Below are 17,711 nucleotides of genomic sequence, written 5' to 3' on the forward strand. Positions count from 1 at the left end.
TATACACAGTGGATTATTAAAAGGATACACTGTGGCCACGGTAATGGCCAAAGGGTGGACGAACTCTCTGGAGGTTTAAATAGAAGTCAAACAGAAACTCGTGGCCGGAGGTCGCGTCTTCGTTCTCAAAGTGGTCTCTAATTTGATAAAATTGGACGTTGCTAAAGGATCGCTGCGGGGAAAGCTTTAAAACAAGACCGAACATCAACCGTGACGTGTTTTTTTCTTCTTTTTTTTTACCATAATGAGAAAAAAATGATTTTAATTGCACCTTTTTAAAACCGTCGCTATAATCGGAAAGAGAAATTCTTTTATCTATCCCGTCGATATTATTAATTAACGTCATTTTCACTTGACTAAGCTCGGTCTCTCGCGCGTCAAAATATAATAAGAGTCTCTCGACGTTGTCGATAAACATTGCATTCCTCTCACAGAACCGTCTGTCCCCGGACGCGGAAAATTCTCGATGAGAATCGGCCTCTAGCCGCGCTCGTATCTATCATTACAGGAAAACTGGAAGCATCGAGAACCGTCTAAATGGCTGGTATCGAATGACTATCGAAATCTCGGGTCGTGATCATCCAGAGTAGATAGGGTCACTCGAGAATTCGAACCACGGCCACAATTGTTTCTCTCTCTCTCTCTCCCCCTACCCTTCCACTTTGGTTCCGCTAATCGAATCAAATTGAATTTCCATCCTGTTCGTCTCTTCGTTCTCCGTGGTTTCTGATGCTCATTCGTCGTATCTGCCACTGGGCAGTCAATAAAAATGAACGATCGATTTGGTTAAGTATCCCTCCTTCGAGTAAGATTATATAGAGAAAGGGACGAAACGAAGAACGACCCTTGATTTCGATGGAGATTCAAGCCGAGCCACTTGTAATCCATAAACAAGGAAAGGGCACAAGATATTCGTGTAACAAGCTTCCCACGGTGCGTTCGTTCCGCATCGGCAATAGGGCAAAACAGACGAGTGCTTTCCGGTGGAAAACAATGATGGAAGTACAAAGGAGGTCAGAGACGCATTTGGCGGACGTCAGCTTTATTGTTCCTCCCAGTAGCAGAAGATCTGAAGCAGCGGAAGCTGATTGATCGCAATCAGAATTTCCATTGCGCGGCTCGGCCGGGTTAAGCGTGTTCTCGCAATGGCACAGAGGAGTGCATCCAGGGAGAGAGAGAGAGAGAGAGAGAGAGAGAGAGAGGGTGGAGTAGATCCTCGGAGAGGTGACGGCTACGAAATTTTAACCCTGAATACACCGGTAACTTGGATGCAAATAAAAATGCATAAACATGCACGGAATGAGATACGATATCGGAGACGAACGGATGGCGCGTCTGAAATTTCGGGGCAATATTGGAAATTAAAATTCTAGCGTGATATTTGTTACCGGCGGATTCGAAAGGCTTTTTAATATTTACACGAGTCTCGCGAGCTATCGGGCACGTTGTAGCGCGTGAACGTTACGAAGGAGAAATTGACGAAACGCGTCAAGTAACTTGCTACAGAAACCCGTACGTTTCACAGAGAAGCAAAGGAAGAGGGCAAGAAGAAAAAAGCAAAGAAGTTGCGTTCAGAAATGTGAGAAATCGTCGACATGGATGGGTCATTGCATTTCTGATTGACGAGTTAGGAGGAGCCATCTAGTATCGACTTGTCTTGTATTACAAATTCAGCCGGTGCCGTAGTTTGCGAAATAAAAAAAGTCCCGTGACACTTTTCAAATGCATCCACCTTCTCTATCGTCGATAGCAGTTAGGATGAAACGTGTCAAGATCATGATAGAGGTAAAAGAGAAACGATAGCGATCGTTTTACCGTTGAAAGACTAGAGAATATATGCGGCACACGTCTGACCATAATCGGAACGTTTCTACTATCTTCTTGAAACACGAAACGAGGGACACAGCGAGCGACGCGAAGGGACGATCGAAAAGATTTTTCTGATACTCGAAACCCACTGACCCTCTGCCTTTTTATTTCGACTCGTTCGTTCCAGTCCGCCTTTGCACCGTCGACATAATTCCTACGATTGGCCGGATGCCTTTGTCTTACTCTTTACGAGGGAACCTATTGCCAACCGGAAAATATCGAACGCCATCTAAATTTATTTAAACGCGTGACGAGACTGTTGATCGAATTAAAAAGCTAATTACTAAAAGCCAGACGATGGTGATTGTTAACGGAATAACTAGTTCGAAGCGCAATCTGGCGCTCTCGATTACCAGTATCAGAGAACAATTCGCTCTTAGTCACCTTTCGGAGCAACGCCTCGAGGAAGAAAAAAAGCTGGGCAAAGTTTCGTGGAAATCAATCGAAGAAAGAGCATCCCGATGAATCGGACTCTCGTCAAAGAATCGAACTCGGATTATGCGCGAACAATCCGCGAGCGTGACAACGAGAAAGAAGAAAGCAGGTGAAAGAAAGGAAAAGAACTAGAGGGGATAAGAGAAGAGAAGAAAAAAGGAGAGCGAGAAAACGAAACTTTCAATAGACGTTGGACGTTGGATCCACAATTATCCGTATCGAAAATCGATCGGCAGGGGCCACTTTCGTGGCCCCGTAGAAAAGCCAGAGCGGCAGCATAAAAGGAGGGGGAGAGGTGAGAAGGAGGGGAGGGGCGAAAGTGCAAGAAACAGGCGAGAGAAATAGAGTGAAAGGGGTTGACAGCCCTGGCGGAGAAGACGAGACAGAGAAGGAAGGTGCGCGTAGAGGAATTTTTGGGCAGCAGTCGGCCTCGTTATGCTGGAAAATCTGAAATCGATTGGAGGGAACCCGGCCCGTGTCGGGGCGTCTGCGCGACGCAGACATCGACGCAGACGCCGAGGTTGCTCGCCAGGTCGATAGCGGAGCCCTGGTTAAACTCTGCGAACGAACTTCGCTGATGGTCCGTGAGGAAAAGAGGCGTAGGTTGGCGAGAAGAAGACGAGAGGATCGGTGTCGGGCGACAAGGATAAAAGCAAACAGCCGAGAATCGACTGTTGGATCCTTCAGACTTTCTACCGAGGACCAGCATTGCGTCGATGAATTAATTACCGACAATCCTCAGGCCCCCGCTTAATACCGCCTTCTGCCAGCCAAATTAGATCGTCGCGTCGTCGAGCGTCCATCAGTAGATCGCTTATTTCCGGGATCCTTTTATCGGCTATTTGTCTTCGGTCACAAAGATTCCAGATCTCGCTTGTTTTCCCTCTTTCCAATTTTTTTGTACAAAATTTCTTCTAATAAGAAATTTAAATTATTTATAATAAATTTCCTCTTGTTAACGGAAGATGGTTAGTTCGTACGATGTTTGGTTAATATTATCGTGGCTGAAATTGGGCCAGCAGGGCTTACTGCTTGGTACTTTGGTACTTGGAGCTTTCAATGTTTAAAAGGCATTCTACGTATATTATCATTACGAAAATAATATAACGATATATGACTATGATAGCACATTTATATTATTATACGAGATGGAATCGTACATACATCTGAGCTTCACGTATCTGAATATGTGTGTCTAATTTTTTCTGCGAAGCATCGTCAACGGAAAATTATATAAAATACTCGTGATGAAGGTATTTCATAAATCTAACAATAGTCCACATTATTCAAACTATCTATTATCCGTGGCGTACTATTATCTCGCTGCAAAAATCAATAAGCCTGACCTTTTGGTGAAAAGCAATTTCATGGGAATAATTTCAAGTTATTAGATAACTCTCCACTTTTGACTTACTCTCGCACAAGGGATCACATTCTTCTCCGTTGCCAGGCCATCCTATATTATCGTAATGCTATATTACTACGCTGCTGCATTACCACAATATATCACATATACCATTCTACTAATAGCAGTTTCTTCATCCCCGACATTCGGCTTGTTCCTCTAAATTGTCCAGAAACGTGGTCCCGTAATTGTTTCGAACATCGCGCTTGCTAAAGTACCAAACAAATATCGCGCGAATTGTCCCAAGATGTTTTACGGGAACGCCTTATGGTATAATAAACTCGAGGAACAACAGCAGTAAGATAACGGAGGCCGGTACTTGAGGGTATTCCCCCGGCAACCATTGTAATTGATAACGCAAGGGAAGTGATCAGTATTTGAAATGTTATCCGTCTCCGAAGCCCCCGAAAGGTAATTGAAAAAAGGGAAAAGTCCCAGCTTGACAGCAGAGACGAAGGGAAATGTTATCCGCGTCGGTATTCGACCGAGATAGTATTTGTTCAATTAAACGGAAGCTCGTAAGGAAATATATGTAAGTTGAGCATGGAAGGAGGTCAATCCGGGAATCAAACTCGAATAACCGAGGAACGATTGATCGTAGAACGAATGCGTGTACACATTTCCGTTTAGAAACAATTTCTCTTTTTCATCAAAGTGGATCGATAGCGGGTGAATTGGAAAAAATGCGCGAATAATTTGAGAACGTACGGTAATCATTAATACTAGGATTATGATGAAAATGTAAAATCTGTGTCGAAGAGACGGGATTGGAAAAATATTTAAATATATGAAACGTATGAAAAGTTACAAACCAATATCCATATATCGTTCTAAAAATTATGTAAATCTTCGAAAAATACATTCTTGTAGATAATGAATATCTAGAAAGTTTCTGTGTAGAATTTTTAATTGGTCATTTCTACTATTTGGACAGTTTTCTGATTAACTCGTCATTTAGATCGCCAATTTGCTGGGTATAATTTTTATATTTAGAGACATCAGATCTCCGTGGCATTTCCCTTAAAAATAAATATCGTATATCTACGTATAGAGGAGACAAAACCGGCCTAATCGAAATTGACGTTGCTTGTGCTATTTATTTCTTAATTTCTAGATCATGAAAGTTTCCATTTAAGCGGCGATCCGATTAACGTAAGAAACAAAAATATTTCAGAGCAATATCACTCTGTAAATTAACGAAGACACTATTTTTGCTGCACGCCGGTATAGATACAATACATAAAATACATCTTTTAGAATATAAAAAATTGAAAGGGAAAATTTATTTTGGAATAAACCCGCTTTATTCTTCATTTTACATTTTTTACACTTAACTTTTATGTACAATTTGATATGATATTTCTATTAATTTCAATTCGTACGACGATTATTAACTCGACTTTATATTTGACGTATAAAGCAATTTCTAATGAAACATGAAACTCGATTTCTAAATTTATGGACTAATTTAGTCAACAATATTGGAGAAATGTCATCCTATTATTATTGTCAGATCAGAAATATAGTAGCGTCACGTAGATACTTAGAAACAAAATAAGAACAGAACATAAAGATTCGAATTTGTAAAATAGAGAAATTATATGAATTTTTAATATCGTAGCTGGTATTTTTGCGAATACTGTTCTTAACCGATTGCCCTTCTTCTATGTTACGACACGATATAAGATATTTGCCATGGGCTATAAGAAGGATCGAGAAACGAACGAGTAGAGACCTTGTTATATTGGTACAAATTCAAAATCTAGCAACCCCAAGTTTCTTACAACAAAGTCTTGGGCGTGATTTATCTCGAGTCCGCAAAATAGTTTGTTCTGCACGTCTTGGGAATCATGAACTCGACGTTACTGCATTGGGTTTCCAGAGTCGCTTGCTGACGTGCTTAGTCCGATTCTCAATCAGGGGTTTATACTTGCTGTTCGTATGCGCATCAAAAGTAGTTACTTGCAAGAACTAGCAACACAACATCGATTCAACATTTATTTTTCTGCTTATTATAGTCTGCGGCGGAATACGAAAACTGTTACGTACAAGACGACTGATAAATATACAGCAGCGGGCAACAGGAAGTTTCAATATACAATACAGCACATAGAGAGAGAGAGAGAGAGAGAGAGAGAGAGAGAGAGAGACATATGTAAACGCCATAATTTTATAAAATGGAATTTTATTTGACAGAAGCGATGAATAACTGCGGTATCTGTACTATACAGAAACAAAATTCATGTTTCGCTAACTCCATGCAAGATTAAATCTTTCGAGTTAATGTTTCCATTTCCGAAGAATTAAGTTAATATTCAATTGATATTATGATTAAGAAATTTTTCGGAGGACATGAAGTTGATTAGTTTGGTTCCTAAATGTGTTAGATAGTAAAAAATCTCTGATACAGAAATTACTATATTCTATATATTATTTCTTATATATTAGGTAATATATATATATAAATATTACTAGTAACATTCTTTAACTTTCTTTCTAATAGAATATTGAATAGATATATTTAAAATGTTATTTCGTTGAAAAATATTAAAAAAGAAGTATTGGAAAGTTCGGATCAAATCTTTATAACGAAATGAAAATTAACTTCTTGTTATCCATTTGACGTATTGTAAAGAAGTAGAAAATTGTTTAAATCTGTTGGCAACCTTATTGTCCTCGTTTAGAAGAAATTCCGATGTGATTCACCGAGCAACTTCAAACAGTTCAAACTGTATTACTTCAATGGCTGAGAAGAAGACAGGAAAGATTGTACTTTTGAAACAACGTTAATGAACTGGACTCGATAAACTTTCCTTATCGGTTTTCAAGTCGTAAATCCTTATGGTAATTATTAGTTGATTCGAAAAGTTGAATATATTACATCGAACAAATTTCGCAACTTTTATCCGATATATAAACGTGTAATCGTACACAGTTCCACGGAACTGGAATCTTAAGCAAACTCTTGAATCACAAAGCCACAAATTATTTGCTTCAAACGTTAACCGTTGATTCTGTTCCGTTTTATTCTATTGATTATATATTTCTGTTGATTCACATTATATGCTTACGAATAAGTTTCATATGGAATTTTATTTGCACATCGCAAAATTTTGCACACGTTGAAAGTTGCTTACAAAATCTGATTTTTATTTATATTTCGCATTCGAGTCAGCATCGTTACGCGTATCATAAAAATACATGTCGACACCGATACGGGACGTACCCAGCGACCGTGTTCAAATAAAAAATATTCAGATTTATCAATAGACTGCGTATATTTATGCAAATTCATATTTTATATGAAAATAAAAATGCAAATGTCATATCATATTGTAATGAGTGAAAATAAATGTCCGCAGCTTTATCGAATACAAGTATCGTTTAGCGATGTCTAATTTATGATACAAAGGTCGATGATATGCTTAGAATCGAATCTTCGAGGTATAAAATTCCTCAGTGACCCGACACGCTTTTAATTCACGCAGATATTCAAAATTTCACAAAAATCCGGAATCCAAGACCTTTCTAGTATCAAACATTCGACGTATCAAGCTGCCAATAATCCATCATTGTATTTCGATCCATATTAGTATCTAGAATTTCATAGGAATTGAAAAAATTGATGTTCGTCGCAATTTTTGCAGAAAATGAAACGTTTGAAAGTAGCGTTAAAGAGAAATTGTGACGACGAAGAGAAAGCCAAAGATCGAACAAAACTCCGCATACGGTGAAACGAAACGGTGGCCACGACGTTCGAGATCTGCAACGACCCACTGAGCGTCCCGTTCCAAGGACAAGTGGAAGAAGATCGGTCAGGTAGGAAGTACTTTTTAAGAGATTCAAGGGCTTGGGGATACTCCGGGGAGCTCGAGTATCAGTTTCACCGTACTCTTATGAGAAAATCGATGTCGACATCGAGCCGGCCCGATGCGTCCACGATGACGAGAGTAGCGCGGTGCAGTCAGGTAAAGTGGGATATAAGAAGAATCGGGATAAGATCCCAGTCGAGAGTAGTGGTGGCCGGATCGACGTCTTTCGAGACTTCGAATCCCGTGGAAAACCTCTGCTCGATAACGCTATAAATCTGCTCGAGGACAAGCGATGCTCTGCCTTGCCGCGCTCTAAGGTTTTACCTTAAGCCACGATCGATCGAACCAAGTGACAAACGTCGTTGAATAAATTCGTTCCTGGCCGTGGATCTTCTTTTCTACCTTTGCTATACCTTCCGAACCTACTGTGTGGACGTTTCGAGCGAAGCTACGCCGTTCGGTACCTCGTCGATTTAACCACATCGATGTGTTTACCGTAACCGGCACGGCGACGAGAACACCGGCAAATGCATCGGGAAGTATGTCCTACTTTACGGATGCATACCATATTGATTCGCGTTCGAAAATTCGCTCTGCGTACGTGCTCACCGATTTGTAGTACCGTGGAAAAGTGTCACTTATTGAGAACGGGAGAGCGTCTTTCCGGTTGATGCAGTCGCGAACCCTGTTTCACTGGATGTCTAAATTATGTTAATATAGACGTTGCTGTAGTTGGGGTATTGGAGTTCGAATTAAATTATGGTATCTGGATCTTGCAGGAGTAATTCTTCGGCATCATAGATAGTTTTTTGAATTCGTATCTGGACGATAGAAGGTTATAAAAAAAATTGTAATTTTAGAAATTGTAGTTATATTTGATGAGAGCAACGAATAGATATAATATATGCTTTAGAAATGGACCGTTATCAACATTAAAGAAAATATGTCTGATACATCGTAGTGTACCAATTTTGAAACTTTTCTTTCATCGCAACTCTGCGTCATTTTTGTTCACATCATGGGTCGTTGATTACCAATCAAGTACTTTTTACATAGCTGAGAAGTTAATGACAGTGTTCCCCATTTCAATTGATATTGTTTCTATGCTTTTTTATTTCCCTACAGAGGAAGAGCCAAAAAACAGGGATTTCTTGTATCTTCAAGTGGAACACTTAGGCTGCAACAGACTTAGCGATTCTTAGACTGCTACGATGTCAGTTTTGTCAAAGGAGATTCTATTATTTGTAGATATTAAGTCTGGAATAGTCGTAGCAGCGTAGGAGCAGGCCGTGAAAGTCACAAGTTCTTAATGGTTCGTTCGTACCAGCAAAGACGTTGAGAAAATATTACCTACGTTGTAAGAAGCTAACAAGCGCATTATGTGATTCTTTCTTCCCCTCACAATAGAACGGAGAAAGAATATCGAATCAATGTAAGAAAATGTTGATTTTCATGAAACGCTAGTGGAATTTGAAGAAAATGCTGAAAGAGCAACGCAGGAATTGTAGTATAAGGTAGTTGTCGGTAAAAAGCTGCTAGCTAAATACTGTGTGTGTGTGTGTGTGCTTTTGAGAAAAGAAAATGAGTTCTTTGCGCGATCGATTCTCTCTAATCGCTTCGTGTTTAATATATCCCCGGATATGAAACGGACCTATTCGCTTCTTTCGACCATAGCGAGATTTTCTCTTTAATGGAAAGGCCACCGACCGGAAAGGCAGAGAGATTTTAATGCGAACGTACATAAGCGGCACACTAACTGCAGCACGAATGATTTCTCTGTTTATGTACTCTTAAGAGCTTTGCTATAAAAGTAGAGAGTGCTCTTAAAGGTTCGCTTGCCTGCGTACATACATGGTACAGCCGATTTGTCAAGATTCTGTCTTTCACGGCTACGAGCTTATCGAATCGACCTTCGCACACTGAGATCAAAGAGGGAACTTCAATTCGCGATTTACGTACAGAAATACATAGAAAATTATGTTCGACTTCGAGCGTCTTGCTTACAATGACGTTTCCGACCTCGGTTATATTTGGAACTTTTATCGCTTTTAAGCTTCTATAATTAATAAAAGATAAATTCTATCGCAGCAATTGCAAGAATAAAATACCACGAAGATAAGAATTTAATGTTAATGCTTATTGCAAGCGAGTGAATTTCAGATGTGAAAGATCCATAATCTACTGTTCGAAATTAGAATGAAAGAAGAATACATTGTTGTCCAAGATTTGAAAAGAACGTAATTGAATAAGACACGAGAATGCCTGAATTGTATAAAAGAGATTCTAAAATAGACGAACAGAGAATTCGTGGTTATTAAGATGAGTTACTATCGAGTACTGATTATGAGAACTAGCGTTAAATCGATAAACCGTTTTCGTTGTTAAACTGAATAAATGAGAATTACTTACTGTATTTATTTGTATTAAACTTATATTTATGTGTACATTTTAAAGCTATTCTTAGCATGCTAAACTGCCTTACAGCGCTATAATTTATTCTATCCTTCGAAAACTCCTACAGCATAGAATCTGCCTAGGTATACAAGAGATTTCCTAGCAATCCATATCAATTACTTTTGCTTCAACAAGCTGGCAACTCGCGAGCAAACATCGCAAGCAAAGATTTTATTTGCAAACACGTATATCCAAGAATTATTAGTCTTTAGCTATTTCGTTTGTTGCTAGACGTTGCATACTGGTAAATGCAAAAAAAAAAAAAAAAAGAAGGAAAAATACAAACCAAGGAATTCGTTGAGTCACGACGAAATAAAATTTATTTGACTTTTCAGTGGGTACGTACATTCTATACGTGGCTTTAGAAGAATGTAAGTCGGCTCGTAACGTTAATGTAACGTTAGATGATGCTAGCGAGGCTGAACCACTTCTTTAAAAATTCCGTAAAACTCTTGAAATATTAAGACCTCGCTAATAGACGGTCTATTTCAAAATGGGGTCGCCGCCATTAAAGTCGAACTTCAAGAATTTTGCCCCCGCGTATCTAAGTCTTCCCGTCGACTAGGGTCGCTACTATTTCAAAGTAGACGTTTACGCGACAGCTGTCGGAGACAGGGCTTGCTCATGCCCTGCAGAAGGGACGAGTTCGCTACGCTTTTTCTAGGTCTGGCTAAATTTTTGAACAGTCGTGTGTTTCAATAGACAGCGAAAGTTTCTCACTCGGAGAAAGCTTTTCTTCCATCTTTCGTTCTTTCTTCTGTTATTTCTCTCTAGCTCCTTCTGTTGTATTTTTCGCTTCTCTTCGAATGATCTGCTCTAGTTTGTCCTTTCTAGCGATAGGATCAAGTTCAGCCTGTTCACTTACAAATCCGAATCAAATCCATACGTTCGTATCATAAGATTTGAATAGCACTCATAACATACAATGGTTCGTTCACTGAACTTGTGAAATATTCGACTTTCGTAAGCTGGTTTCGAATCTGAGAACGAGTACCCGCAAGTTTCGAAAATCCACTTACTTCGATATTAGAAAGGATCGATAGTTTGTAACAAGTACTAATCGAGTCACGAGAATCAGAAAATCGTTATACGATCTATACACTCTATTTTATTGCTTCTTTCTACAGCTATTTAGAAATAGTATTTGACTTATAATAATATATAATAATATAATACTTTGTAGAAAATTACAATAGCGAATGATAAGCAACAAAAATGATTTTAAAAGAAAATGAGGAATTTCTAATAAGATGCTGATCAAGTTTCGAATCTGTTTGTCCAATGTTCGATTCTACTTGCGAGTACTTTTATCATTTTTCACAGTACTCGCGCAGAGATCCAATCTACTTGAAAATATTTTTTCTTCGTTTCGAAAACCTTCTGAGTAATTTGAATCTACGGTGGTTACAAAAAGTATTTGTACACCATTGTATTTATTACAGTATTTATTTACTAATTAATTAAGTCCAAGTATATTAAGTTTTATAAGTACTACTAAGTATTAAGTACTACTCTGGTATAATATGATTGATTATAGAAATTTAATGCTACAAAGATGAAATGTGCTACCTAATTAAAAAAAGTTTCCTTGAAAAATAACGTTACGTACAAATACTTTTTGTAACTACTGTCATATAGTTTGCTAATAGTCGAATCCACTTGCTACGTATTTAGGTCCAACATTAGTTTTCTGTTTTTTTTTTTTTTTTTTCTCGTATTTTGATAATTGTTTCTTCTCAATGATACGTACAAGTGAATTCGTATTCATCGCATCCGGTTTTCGTCCCGGGACCATGCAATTCCGTGATAATGTAATTTCGCCGTTGGCACCCGACAACGGCGGTGGTGTAATTCGAAAGAATGTCCTTCCCGTTCGCTGCCAAACGTCTTCGTACCTCCGTTCGGATAATGTTCGCAAATTGCTCGTGCCGCAATTTCTTCCACCTGGCGGCGGTCTTTCTTCAGCCCCTCGAACTGTCGGCACTTTCCAGAAACGTACAAATACTTGTTACAATGGAGCTTGGGAGAATTGAACTTCTCACCGGGTGCTATCACTTTTCGTTAAATACAATGAAATACGCGTGGAATGAAATTTCTCCTCGCTTAATTTATTCGATCCTTCCGTGTTTTTGACAACAAAAAAACCTCGTCATATCTCATTCGCCTTGTGATTAATTTATGTTAGGATAATTTTGTTCGCGATTCTGATTGAATTTGACTCGGTTTCTAAATCAGGACACGAACACTCGGTTAATCTGTTACAGATGTTCTTTTGTAAATTAGGAATTGAAAACTTTTCGTCTGTTTTTGGATAAGGCAATAAACAAACTTATCTTAGTATTCGTATTTTTGGCTAAAATAAGCCAAATAGAATATGGAATATTGAAAACACAAATTGTCTCTGTGCATCAAATTTTACGTAATTTAAGTTGTAATGTCTATTACTCGAAATAGGAATTTCGAACTTGTTCTGTGTTTATAGTGCTTCGAAGCAGAAGAGATGTATTTTTTAATCATTGATCTATAGATAACAGAGAAGTATATTTATTCCTATTAAAATGTATACACATATTGAAACATGAAGGCAAACATGCAGACACATTGAAATAGTTTACACGTGTAATTTGAAATTACACACGTTAATACATGTTCAGATTGAAAACATTATATCAACAAAGCGTGGCTACGGAATAATAAGCAGCTACATTAATATGTACCGGGTTAATACACGGTAAGTCAACTGAAATTAGCAAACGTTGTTATACATTAATATATGTTTTGACTATATGTAACGTAAATGCGTGTGAATAGTTAGCACGAACATTTGGCATGAACACGTATAGAAATATAAATCAGTAATCTTTAATTCAGATTTAATGGAATATTTCGTGTATGAAACCAAACGTTGAGAAATACCTAAATAATGTTATGTTATATCAACATTATCATTATGAATGCATATTGTCTTCGTTCGAGATCACGCTTCACCGCCGGAACAATAAGTTAATCCTAAAAATGAAATTCAGCTGCTTTTATGATTGGATAAACTAACGCTTCAGTTAACCCCTGGGATCAACGTGTAACGTGAAAATTCTTTTCGCCTATTTGTAAAAGAATAGCTGAGATCGTTTCGCAATGTTCGATTTATGTAATAACTGGGAAGGAGGAAAATGAGAAAGAAGAGAAGAAAAAGCAGTTAAGGGAAAGAGGTAAAGAAAAAAGAAAAGGCGAAGAAGATACAGAAGGAAACGAGAAAAGGACAAATATGGCCAACGAGAAACAAAGGGAATGAAACTCTCCGATTCCGGTGTTTCAGCAAAAATGAACTGGTATCCAGTTTGAAATCTGTTTTGCATGCAACCATCGTACGGTTGAAAACGACATACAGAATTGCCTTTTCTCCTAGAATTGTCCTTGGTGTATTATTGCGATTCGTCTTAGAATAACGTTCAGACGTTTTGAAAAATCGCTATCGTTGTCATGATCGGAAAAATCAGATATGTTCGCTTGGCTCGCTTACCTCGGTAATTCCATCTCGTTGATACGTTTCAGTAAATTGTATATAAAACCAATACGACCGTTGAAACGTGAGAAATTATTCGTTCCAGCGATTCTAATATATTTTTCCGTTTACGTATTTCCTTCGATGCAGCTATCGCGTCCGACAAGGTTCCCCGGTATCGGATTCGACAGGCAGAACCGCGTAGAAATTGGACACGCGTAAAAACGGCCGACGTGTAAGCCTGCAAGCAAACATGTTGTTCCAAGGCGAGCACGGAACAGCGTATAAAACAAGAGAAACGAAGAAAAAAGACATACATCCGCTTCCATGGAAGCCGACACGGCGTATGTGATTAAAATCCGTTGAAAGCTCTGTTTGTACGTCAAAGGTAAACTCAATCCTATTTCCCTTCCATGAAAACAGCCAGCACCGTTAACAATTACGTGCACGGCCGCCAAGTAATTCCGTGGAAAGTCGCCGGGGTTAGAATTCTCCGCAAAATGTCTCGTTTCCTATATGCTCTGCCTAGAATCGCCTTTCCTCTTCGTGTCGGTAGTCGTATTAAAGATCGTGTGTGCACTGACCGGGACTAAAATTGTAGATACGAGGTGTAGAACCTCTGTTCTACAAATATTTTTCTAAATAGGAAGAGGATGACGTCAATTTTGCATTTACTTGTCTACTTATTTATTTATGGATAGATAACCATTTAGCATATAGAAGGATGAATATAAATAGTTAAAATTAGATTCTATTTGAGGGTGACATATAGATCGAAGAAATGCAAATTAAAAAATTTATCCACCTTGACGTTGATACGAGATAATTATTGATAGAAAAGAGGATGATGCGACGAAGCTATCCTAGGTATATTTCATTTGAAGAAATGGAAAATTTTGAGACAGATTACATTATCTTTGGACACCTTATATAAGCAAATAATAAATTAAGTAATCCGAAGTTTAACACTTTGACTACCACGCCGAAATCACATGTTTCGCTCAGGATGCCACGGGAGTGTTTTTATTATTCAAAGCATATAATGGCAAAATAATAATAAATTGATTATGTTAGACAACATTCTTCCCCAATGGACCGTTTATCTTATTGGTGGTCACGGGTGACCACCGTGGCGCCTTGGTAACAATTGATAGCGACATATTATAACACGGCTTCGTTTATTTCAACAAACCATTCGCATTCGTTATTTCGTCGTAAGCAGAACGTGCAAAATATATTGTCGAAACGTGTAGAAGATATTAGTAAACAGTATTTGCTCATTCTATATGTAATAATAAGGTATGTGCTCACTTCTAACTTCAATTATATATATGATTATAAAGCAGCATTTACGATTATTTTCTAAGCTGTGTTTATAATAATATTCGTAGATTACTCCTCAAAGATATGGATGCAAACACAGTGCACCGTTAGATGCAAGATTTGTTCTCATTTTTTTTTTTATTGATGTTCTAATAAAAGTGTTTAATTGTTCAATGGGGCACTTTTTGTTTCAAAGTATCTTCTATTTATCGGTTATATTCAAAATGTCCCAACTGTCAATTTTCATACAATTTTTACAATTGCAAAAAGTTCAAGCGCTCCAGTCACCAATGACCACCGTGGCGTCACAGGAGAAGCCGTGGCCGGTCATATACGACCAACTGTGGCGGTCAAAGTGTTAAACAAACAGACCGTTATACGTTTAGACATGCAGGAACGTTTTTACTTTACGCTATTCGTGTTTATGTTTATAAGATATGCTTCTCGGATATACGTGTGCAGTTACTAACTGAGACGAGTTACGACTTGGAATACAGTTCTCTGTATAGGCGAAATACCGGCCAATCAGCATAGATTAGTTTCGTAATATTAACAGTGATTGTAATAAAGTGTTTCGCGAAGCAACGTGCAGAATTAAAATTAACGTAAATTAGTTTAGTAGAGATTTAGCCCGTTTCAGTGATTTTGATTTTTATTTACGAAACCCTGTTAAAGTAATCGCCTGTCTGGAAGGTATTAGGAATTTTCGTAAACGTTCTCGCGTTCGTATTTTATCCGCACCATTTTACGAGGCACTGGATTAAACAGGGACAGATGGTCACGGTTTATTCGTTTCATTAACTTAGAAATAGCTGTACGCGTTGCTCTTATTTCCACAACCTCCGTCCGTCGAATTACGGATGCACGAGCTTTGGTTAATGACTCTGACTTTTGCTGCTTTGAACGGCTCGATTATTCTTTGATTTACTATCCGAAAATGTCCAATCTTTTCCGTGTACATGGTCACATCGATGCGATTCAGAGAATGGAAGTCCGAGGAAATAAAATCGGCTGATCTTGAAACCTAATTTACTATTCTGCCACGGCTATCTTAACGCCAATAACTTCCATTGAGTTTACGATATTTCTTACCTCTACTACTTCCTCACCTTACCAGCTGCCGCTAAATTGTTTATCAAATACGAGGAAAAATGGTACGGGTGACAAAATACTTAATTTAAGAAATTGAGATCAAATTAAAGTCTAATAAAAAAAGAAAAAATTCTATACGTTCCTGAATATTATTATAAGTTATCATACTTAGTTCAAACGTTCTACTTACCATTCCAAAATAGAAGAAAGCCGATGTTGGGTCAAATTCTCTACGCCATTTTCGCTTTTCTTCGTTCAATATGAAATACGTAGCTATTACTTTGTGACAGCATAGCAACGTAATTTTACCTTCAAGGAAGGGTCACATCCGGCTTTGATTTGGATGAAACTTTATAGGCTTGAAGAAGAGGCAAAAGTAGCAGATACGTATATTTCTATCTGCGGTAACTCATGTTTAAGGGATGAAATCACCTTCCAAAGTTTGACCCCATAAAAGCTAACTCAGATACGGCTACAGATACAAAGAAATGTTTTGTTAACAAAAACGAAGCGTTTTCTAACATATTAGAAGAAAATGCTAGAGTCAACAAACAATTTTCAAAGACGTATAAAATATTACGTCGAGCATATTCACATGAAAAAGAAGCAATGACTGTACGTATAAAAAAATCTCTTACACTAATACGACCAATATGTATTATTTCCTATATTTATCTGCTGTGTGGAAAAAATCCACTTGTACCACCGAATACCATAAATAAGATTTACCCAAACGCCAGAATACGACCTTTGAAATCAAACAACCCTTCATTCCACGAAAAAAAACCTCCTAAATCTGGTACCATAAAGTAACTTAACTCCCATACAAAAGATCTTCCTATATCACCATTTTCTTCCCGTTTCTCGCAGGCGTTATCCCCGTACGTTTTATCCTCCACCGAAGCGGAACATCTTCCACCTTCTCCGAACGTATTCGAATTCAGCGCGTCGCAATAATTCGGTAAATAAATTTCCATGATTTATTTATCGCGATATACGAGCGGTCGCCGAGGGCTGGAGAAAAGCAGAGGAGAAACGTCGAGTCCGGGTAAACCGGCTACGTCAGGGCAAAACGCAACGCAATACGAAGAAAGGGAAAAGAAAGAGGAGAAAGTAGCTCGGTTGCAAAACGTTTCTACTACTTACTTTCCTCCGTGTCCTTTTCTTTTTTACCCGCTTTCTTATTTCTTCTCATCTTCTCTTTTCCGCTCTGAGCATCGTCTTCCAGCGTCACGTTGCTCCTCGTGTGTTCGTGCGGTCTGTCCAGCTTGTTTACGACGCGGGCATCGAAGCGGAGTTCGCCCGGAGGTGGTGGAAACCCGATATAACTCCGACCCTTGCCATCCCTCTCGACACGTTTCCCGAACAGGGTGGGTCATACCAACACACTCAAAGTCATACCACTCGCTCGCCACCGAGCAGCGCACTCAAGCTTCTGTGGTTCATGAAAGCCAACCTTCTTTTTGTTTCTCCCTGTTTTTTCCCTTCTTTCGCTGTCTTCCCTAGCTTCTTATTATTCTTGTCATCGGTCAGTCGGAGAGTCCGTACGCCTGTGTTCTAGTCAAATCTTGCGTTCGAAATTTTTTGGAATCTTTTGCAAGACCTTTTTAGGTGGTTTGTAGAGATTTAGAATTTTTAAAAAATCGAGGAATTTTGTGGAAAGAAATCTGGTCGAGGTTCGTTATATCTATATCTTCAGGAATACAAATATATTTTTGTTCAACGAGATAGCTACGCTGGACTTGCTTTATGGCGACTTCACGAAGTGATCATTTACAGACACTATGAAAAGAATTTTGCGTGACGCTATTTGTTGCGG

At 38.4% G+C, this 17,711-nt stretch overlaps 1 long non-coding RNA gene across 2 annotated transcripts; it reads right to left on the bottom strand.

Annotated features, from left to right (window-relative positions):
- Positions 1–11,492: 11,492 nt before the first annotated feature.
- On the bottom strand, positions 11,493–17,455 carry LOC132907929 (uncharacterized). Of its 2 annotated transcripts, XR_009658281.1 has the most exons (4): positions 17,039–17,455; positions 13,795–14,066; positions 13,496–13,718; positions 11,493–11,958 (listed from the first exon to the last, which is right to left on the bottom strand). It is a non-coding gene; the product is annotated as an uncharacterized LOC132907929 (long non-coding RNA). The 2 variants fall into 2 exon arrangements; XR_009658280.1 differs by lacking the exon at positions 11,493–11,958 and having other exon boundaries at positions 12,504–13,718.
- Between the last annotated feature and the right edge of the window lie 256 nt (positions 17,456–17,711).

The sequence above is a fragment of the Bombus pascuorum genome, chromosome 1, assembly GCF_905332965.1.
Source record: "Bombus pascuorum chromosome 1, iyBomPasc1.1, whole genome shotgun sequence".
NCBI lineage: Eukaryota > Metazoa > Arthropoda > Insecta > Hymenoptera > Apidae > Bombus > Bombus pascuorum.